Source organism: Phaethon lepturus, unplaced genomic scaffold, assembly GCF_000687285.1.
Source record: "Phaethon lepturus isolate BGI_N335 unplaced genomic scaffold, ASM68728v1 scaffold7646, whole genome shotgun sequence".
In the NCBI taxonomy this organism is placed as follows: domain Eukaryota; kingdom Metazoa; phylum Chordata; class Aves; order Phaethontiformes; family Phaethontidae; genus Phaethon; species Phaethon lepturus.
The window spans coordinates 126,610-132,944 of NW_010546876.1; positions in this window are offsets into that span (position 1 = coordinate 126,610).

The following is a 6,335-nucleotide window of genomic DNA, read 5'->3' on the forward strand; positions in this document are numbered from 1 at the left end:
AGGGAAAAGAGAAAAGCTGCTGCCAGCGCAATGCTTCCAGCAGCCTTCTCACTGGAAATGTGATGCTTGCCAGTATCCGAACATAAAAACCATAGTGAGCCCTGGTGTGGCTGGTAGGGTGCTGCGGTATCTGCATTCACTTCCTGAGGGGTTGGGGCAGTTGCGTTATTGAAAACATGTCCTTTTTTCATGTGCTTTGAAGTGAAAGTTGCTGTATGGTTCTTCCCATTTGGTGCTTTGTTTCAGCTGCAGTTAGTTAGTGGGTTTATGTGGTGGGTTGATCTTGGCTGGATGCTAGGTGCCCACCAAGCCATTCTATCACTCCCTTTCCTCAGCTGGAGAGGGGAGAGAAAATATAACAAAGGCTCATGGGTCAAGATATCGCGCAGCAATTACCATCATGGGCAAAACAGACTCCACTTGGGGAAAATTAATTTAATTTATTACCAATCAGATCAGAGTAGGATAATGAGAAGTAAAACCAAATCTTAAAAACAGCTTTGCCCCACTCCTCTCTTGTTCCCAGACTCATCTTCACTCCTGATTTTCTCCTCCTCCCCTCCAAGCAGCGCATAGGGACGGGGAATTAGAGGTGATGGTCAGTACATCACACATTGTCTTTGCCGCTCCTTATTCCTCACTCTCTTCCCCTGCTCAGGCATGGTGTCCATCCCAAGGGAGACAGTCCTCCAAAACTTCGCCAATGTGGATCTTCCCATGGGCTGCAGTTCTGCACAAACTGCTCCAGCACAGGTCCTTTCCACAGGGTGCCGTCCTTCAGGAACAGACTGCTCCAGTGTGGGTCCCCCACTGGGCCACAGGTCCTGCCAGGAGCCTGCTCCAGTGTGGGCTCTCCACAAGGTGACCAATTCCTTAAGGGCACATCCGCCTCCCCGGGCTGCAGGTGGTTATCTGCTCCACCATGGACCTCCGCTCCACCGTGGACCTACATGGGCTGCAGGAGGACAGCCTGCTTCACCATGGTCTTTCAACACAGGCTGCAGGGGAATCTCTGCTCCAGCACCTGGAGCACCTCCTCCCCCTCCTTCTTCACTTGACGTTGGTGTCTGCAGAGCTGTTTCTCTCACATACGGTCACTCTTCGGCTGGTGTTGTGTAGCAGCTTTTTTTCTGCCTTCTTAAATATGTTATCCCAGAGGTGTTACCACCGTTGCTGATGGGCTCAGCCTTGGCCAGCAGCAGGTCCATCTTGGAGCCGGCTGCAACTGTCACTATGGGACAGGGGGAAGCTTCTGGCATTTTCTCGCAGAAGCCACCCCTGTAGCCCCCATGCTACCAAAACCTTGCCACACAAACCCAATACAGTTAGGCTGACAAGCTCTTACTTTTTCTCATGCACCTGAACACCCACTGTAGATTCATACGTTTTCTTGGCTTTCTCCCACATGAAATAACTGTTATTTTGCCTGCATTCATGCTGGTGCAGGTATGGGAGAGCCAAAGAGGCCAAGGGGATATTGTGATGGCACGGTACCCAAAACACAGCAAAGAAAATAGTCAATTCTAGGACCGATGGCTCAAAAGTGTGAGGAAAATGATCAGTGGTCACTAAACAAATCTAAATCAGAAATTAAATGCTATCACTGCCTTTATTTTTTAAAGGAAAAACAGTATGTGTTATTTAGATCTCTGCAGTGTATTTACAGCCCTTTGTGTTTCTCATATGGCACAGCCTTAACTATGGGGAAGGAAGGTTTCTCCATTTGTATTTACAGCCAAGATGTTAAGTGTACTTTGACATATTTGAATATACATATATATTTTAGGTTTTGATAGTGCTTTTGTGGATTTTTAAATAAAAAATATGATGTTTTATGCATGTGATACAGGGTCTATTTACATTATACCTCCCTTGTGTCACCTCATGTGCAGTAGGGTTTGTGTCCTGTACTGTGTATAAAATATGCAGATGGGAAACGTGTGGTGGGGTTCTTTCCTCACATGTGTGGAAGATCAGTTCCACAAGAAGATGGAGATCCTTTTTTATAGACACACATTTCTCATGGCAGATGCATTCAGAGAGCTGCTTTAGGGTTAGGAAAACTTTGACTCACTCACCACTTTGTCTATACAATTTTTGGAGATGCATTGCTGTTCACTTCTTATAAAAAACAAACAAAGAAAACCACAGAGATTTTAATTTTGTCTTGTCATGGGGAGGTCTATTTTTCTGGAAGCCCACCAGGGGAGATTGCTCTTGTTCTGCTGCACGTAATTTAGTATGACTTTCTGTCTCATATCATTGATAGCTTTGAACGTTTTGTGAATGTGAGACACATTTTTTTCTGATGGTTTTTTTGTTATTTAAATACTGAAGGCATTTGAAAACATCTCCCTTTATTTAAGAAAAGTCCACATTTTATTGCAAAATAAACATACGGTTTCCTTCAGATCATATATATATAATATCGCATTCCTCATTGTATTGTTTTTGTCTCACTGTCTGTTTTCAGTAGTCTAGTATTCTGACTGTATACCCTGATATTTATTTTTAATGAGATGCACTTCTGTTCTTTCACTGCTTACTAACACTTTAATTTGAGAAGCAGTTTTCACTAGCCCTGCAAATATCCAATGTTCTTTGCAAAGTCAAGTCCATTTCCTGCAATAACCTTGCTTTGACCTGTTATCAGTTATATCACAAATTATTCAGTCTCTAATTGGTTCATCTTTTAACCACAAATTCACATGACTTAGCTTTATTACATAGCTCCGTGACAAGCTTGTGCGGATCAAAGTAGTCTCACATTTTTAAGGAACTTTCTCTAACAGCTCACAACTCCCTTTGTTCTACTGCTTGAATATTTTCTTATCATTATTAATATTAGTTTTTCAGACATACTGCTGTCATTCCTAAAGCTCTCAATTGTGTTTTAGGCCTCATGATGTGGAACATTCTTCAAAATCGGACAAGTTTTTAGCACGGAGCTCATGATGTATAGCAGCATGGAGGATTTTCACCTCTCCAGTTATTGCACTCAGTTTTCTCAGAAAATCTGAAGATGCTGTATCTTCTTACCCATTTTAGCCAGATCCTAACCAAACAGAAGGATGAAGTTCGCTTGGTACCTACCAAAAATGTAGTTTAATCCTCTAACAAGTAATTAACATGCAACGCGCACATGGATAGTAAAAAGCTAGTTGCTGTGTTTCTGTCCCCTTTTACTTTTAAGATAAGACAAGGTCTCAGCACCTGTTTTTAATAAGAAATTAATATCTAAACCAGACAAAAGGCCTACAGAGCAGGACTTTCAAGATGGTTCATAATACAGGCCAGTACTCAAACATAACCATTTGCAGTAAATGCACATTGGAGCTGAACAGCTAGAAAGGACTTGCCTCTCTCCCACAGTCTCCACAGAGAATTTTTTTTATTACAATAAGCAAAAAGAGGATTTGTTATCTTTTTCCATGCAGAACATTATATTATCTGCCCTGCTAATGATTTGCATGTTGGCAAGATTCTTACCCTTTATTCAGATGCATGGCCAGGTCTCTAGCGGCTGCTCAGGATGCATCACAAAAAGGGACAAAGAGTCTTTTCCTTGATGCAGCCACCACCTAAAACAATGCTTGGAGGAGAAAAGCTATTCAGTCAGCCCAAGCATCCATTCATATTGCTTAGGGCTTGTTGTGCTGCAGTCTCTCATCTCTCCATTAATTAATGGTGAAAATACATATAACTAGGAAAACAGCAAATGTAAGCAGGGAATTAATTTATTTTTCATAAATAGGGAATGCCGCATCAGTAGAAAAGCAAAGACTTGAAGTGTCTCTTCATGTTCCAATTTTTGTTCTGAAGCTGCCTGTTTGGTTGCTTTCTCATCTCTTCCATTTAAACCAAACAACAATCAATTTATTATGACATTAAAAAAAATATTGTGGTTAAAGGAGAAAGTACTTTTGAAAGAGATTCAAGTTCAGCAGCTTGAAATGAGGGGAAAAAAATTGGGACTACACCAGTCTAATTGATTTTGTTATAGAACAAAATTAGCTGAAGCCAAAGAGCAGTAAAATGCACTCACCTTTATTGTAAGCATTTGAAGCTGTGCTAAATGGAAGGGAAAAAAAAATCTGCTCTTTGCTCATGGCTCAGGGCATTTATTAGAAAATAAAAATAATTAGTTGTAGAAACAACAATTGAATTGTGCAAAGTGTTTTGCCTGGATTCCAGGAATGGCGGCTTTAATGAGGCCTTACACTTCACAAATGCTAAAGCGGTTCTTAAATGGGGTTTAATAGGGTATTTTCACTTTCTTTCAGCTCTTTGTTCTCAAACACGTAGGTACCCCAGAGTGCACACATTTAATTTAAGCAAGTTTTACGCAAATTCATCTCCTGTACCTGATGAATATGCTACTAAGCATACAACAACTACCTATCAGATCCTCACACAAGAAATCAGTGGCCTTCAAATCAAATCAGAGGCCTATTTGATTCTTATGCTCCGCATTACAAAAAAGGATTTTAATTAACCAAGAGACACTGTTCCCATTGCCCACTAAATGCAACTGGAATCCTAATTTCTCAACCACGCCTAAGAGTAATTAACTTCTGGAAAACAATTTCTACCAAGCCACTGCTGACTAGAGTTAGGATTATGACCTGCCACCATACAGTAACTATCTGATAGGCTTTATACTTTGGGTTGTGAAGATAATGGTTTGATTTCAAATGTGCACCTCTTGAAAAGGAGGGAACAAATACAACTGTGCCCATGTGTTTTCTCTTTTGGAGATGCACTGAATCATTAGGAACTGTTTGGAATTCAAGTTTTGCTCTGCTTTGCTTTTCTTGAGGGACAATATGGCAAACTTGAGGCACCAATGGACCATCACCTGAACAGGTATCAAAAAAGTTAAATCTGCCATTAGAAGAAGTGCTGTTGTAACCCTGCTAGTACCAGACTAACAGGTCCTAATGCTTCAGGACTTCTCAATCTTGTATAGGTAAGCAAAAATGCACGAAGTAAACCTCTATTATTTGATCTCTCTGTTACATTTTTACCCGCTTAGCATAATGAAAATAATTTTTTTTTAATACCTGAAAACAGAGTGGGGAGGAGGGATGTTGGTGTTAGTGTCGGGTTTTCTTTCATTTGTTTCTGTTTTGCTTTACAATTTATTGGTTGTTTTTGGTCTTTCTAGAACAAGAAATGAGTATAAAATTACAGGAAAATAATTTAGTGGGCTAATATCTTGTCAATTTCTGGATCAGTTTGCCCTGAGCTGAAATCCATGGGGATATTCACACCATTTTTAAAGATTCTTTCAAGAAATGCATATGGATGTGCACATGTGTTTGAAGTAGCTCAGGGTTTTTTGTGATAAATTTTTAGATGCTTTATTTTTCCAGCACCATTATTGTCTTTTGCTGTTTGGGGAACAGAAGGAATTCTTCCTTCCAGCTGTCTTCTACAAGCCTGCTTTAATTATTGATATCTTTCTTAACCTCTTCCTAGCTTTGCTAGAATGTTTCTGCTTGTCAGCACATCAGAACACAAAGCCAGCAGAACAGAGGGTACACGATTTACAGTTTAAAAATTTCTCAATGTTAAAACTGCAGGCAAGGGCTGAAATACTCTGTGGGTTGAATGGAGAGCTCCAAAGAGTCTGGGACACTCCCAGACTTCTAGCAGGGAATTGCTAGCCTTCTGTGCTGCTAACAACCCCACAGCTGATAAAGAGGCTTGGTGACCCCTTCTAAACCATTTGAAATATTGTTTCAGTTTCCAGTGGAGCAATTGTCTCTATAAGAAACAATCATCGCAATGCATAACGATTTAGAGAAGGGACTGAGTGGGCATGGGAATGAGGAGACTGAACAGAATGTGGCCTCCTTCAGTTCAGAGCTGAAGTGCATTACGGGCACTTTTGTGATTGCAGTCTAATGTGGCTTGTGAATACAAATAGGAATTTGATCATGAAGGATCTACAAATATTGTATCGAAGGAACGTTCAGACTGGTCATGACAAGGCAGCTAACATTTGGGGAGTAAATTCTTGAACTGCCCCTTATGATGCTCACTAGAATATTTTTCATTACTTAGTATATGGTCTGCATCTCAAAAGGATGGATTTGACAATGCTAGAAAGCATTAAATCTACTTTAAATTAGGAATCAATTTGCACTTGCCAGAGCACATCTGGTAATCTCATAACCCCTGAAGTCCTTGTGGGTATCTTGGCAGCACCTCACATAGCAGGGAGACGCTCTGAACTTTATGGACCTTGAGTAATTCTCACAGTGAAATCAACACCAACAACTGCAGAAGACAAATCTTCGTGGGGAAGGCGACCGGCCTGGCTGAACAGG